Source organism: Littorina saxatilis, linkage group LG12, assembly GCF_037325665.1.
Source record: "Littorina saxatilis isolate snail1 linkage group LG12, US_GU_Lsax_2.0, whole genome shotgun sequence".
In the NCBI taxonomy this organism is placed as follows: domain Eukaryota; kingdom Metazoa; phylum Mollusca; class Gastropoda; order Littorinimorpha; family Littorinidae; genus Littorina; species Littorina saxatilis.
Genome location: NC_090256.1, coordinates 35544166 through 35546327, shown reverse-complemented (window position 1 = coordinate 35546327; position 2162 = coordinate 35544166). Strand labels below are relative to the sequence as shown.

Here is a 2162-nt window from a genome sequence, read left to right as displayed (position 1 = left end):
TCAAACTTTCCACTAAACATTCACAAGTACCAGTCCTTGACCCGATGGTATATCATAATAGTGGACAGAGAGACAAAAGATTTTGAGACGAATAAAGCGAAAAATTGTTTGTTGTAATCAATCTTGTCAGAGTCATGCAACGCTTTCTCAGATTGCCTCGTTTTTCTTGCCGTCTCTTCATTGTTTGGCTTTTCCTCACTTTTTGCTGCTTGCAAAAATACAGCCTCAAAGAAAATAAAGATCTGATGCAAGCATGATGTGAACATTCTGCTGTCCTCTTCTTCTTCTTCTTCTTCTTCTTCTTCTTCTTCTTCTTCGTTCATGGGCTGAAACTCCCACGTTCACTCATGTTTTTGCAAGAGTGGATTTTTACATGTATGGCCGTTATTATTCCGCCATTCAGGCAGCAAACGCCGATTTCGGGGGAAGCGTGCTCGGTATTTTCGTGTTTCTACAACCCACCGAACTCTGACATGGATTACAGGATCTTTTCCGGGCGTAATGGGTCTTGTGCTTGCGTGTACACACGAAGGGGGTCTGCACATAAGTTGACCTGGGAGATTGGAAAAATCTCCACCCTTATACCGCGGCCGGGATTTGAAGCCACGACCTTTCGATTAGGAGGCCGCTGTCTTATCCACTGTGCCCGTCCTGCTGTCTTCGTTTGTGACTTGTCAAACACTGAGGGCTCTTATTAATTCACCCTGTTTGTTAGCGTGGAAATAAAATCTCATACAATGATTGACGAGATGTTATTTCCTCAGAGGAAAGTGGACCCCACTGTCTGCCTGAACCAGGAAAAAGTCCTCTCCGCACAAAAAAAGAAACGAAAAGGAAAAGAAAAGGCAAGGGGCATGAAATTGACGTAATACGAAATCGGGGAGGGGGGAAAAAACACGCCGAGAACCAAACCACCAAAAAGAAGAAAAGATCCATAAAACACTTTTTTTTTTAAAAGCGCACACACCTACAGGAAGCAGACAAAGATCAACTAAAACATAAAGTGAAAATTGTAAAATTCACAGTAGGGTAAAAAGGCAAAAACACACACGGCTGTCCAGATGTTGATTTTTGTTTCAGCCGTCAGAAGGAGTAGTCAGACCAAAGATCTTGTAGGCTACGCTCAGACGTTATAAAACAAAAGTTCATAAGTGTTGTGTCGGTAAATCAGACATACTCGTTATCAAGAATGTTGTGTCGGTACACCAGACATACTCGTTATCAATAAGTGGTGTGTCGGTACACCAGACATACTCGTTATCAAGAAGTGTTGTGTCGGTACACCAGACATACTCGTTATCAATAAGTGGTGTGTCGGTACACCAGACATACTCGTTATCAATAAGTGGTGTGTCGGTACACCAGACATACTCGTTATCAAGAAGTGTTGTGTCGGTACACCAGACATACTCGTTATCAATAAGTGGTGTGTCGGTACACCAGACATACTCGTTATCAAGAAGTGTTGTGTCGGTACACCAGACATACTCGTTATCAATAAGTGTTCTGTCGGTACACCAGACATACTCGTTATCAATAAGTGTTCTGTCGGTACACCAGACATACTCGCCGTTATCAAGAAGTGTTGTGTCGGTACACCAGACATACTCGTTATCAAGAAGTCTTGTGTCGGTACACCAGACATACTCGTTATCAAGAAGTGTTCTGTCGGTACACCAGACATACTCGTTATCAATAAGTGTTCTGTCGGTACACCAGACATACTCGTTATCTAGAAGTGTTGTGTCGGTACACCAGACATACTCGTTATCAATAAGTGGTGTGTCGGTACACCAGACATACTCGTTATCAATAAGTGTTCTGTCAGTACACCAGACATACTCGTTATCAAGAAGTGTTGTGTCAGTACACCAGACATACTCGTTATCAAGAAGTCTTGTGTCGGTACATCAGACAGCCTTGTGGGCCAGAAAGTTTTATATTGATACATCAGCACGCAAAAAGCAGAACAGTCTTCATAGAAGTTAACCAAATTGTTTTTGGCATCAAGTTCGAAGGTGACCCTCAGTTGTCTACGTCAAAGCTTGTTTGGCCAATTACTTGTTCGTTTTATTTTAAGACAGGATTTTATGTTGAAAGGCAACATCTTAAGTGTCTTGTTGACGTTTTCCTTGGGTCCTATTTCAAGAATGACCGGCACG

The 2162-nt window shown here is 42.3% G+C and overlaps 1 pseudogene; it reads right to left on the bottom strand.

Annotated features, from left to right (window-relative positions):
- LOC138983077 (uncharacterized) overlaps nt 1-1879 on the bottom strand; it is a 3302-nt pseudogene extending 1423 nt beyond the window's left edge.
- Between the last annotated feature and the right edge of the window lie 283 nt (nt 1880-2162).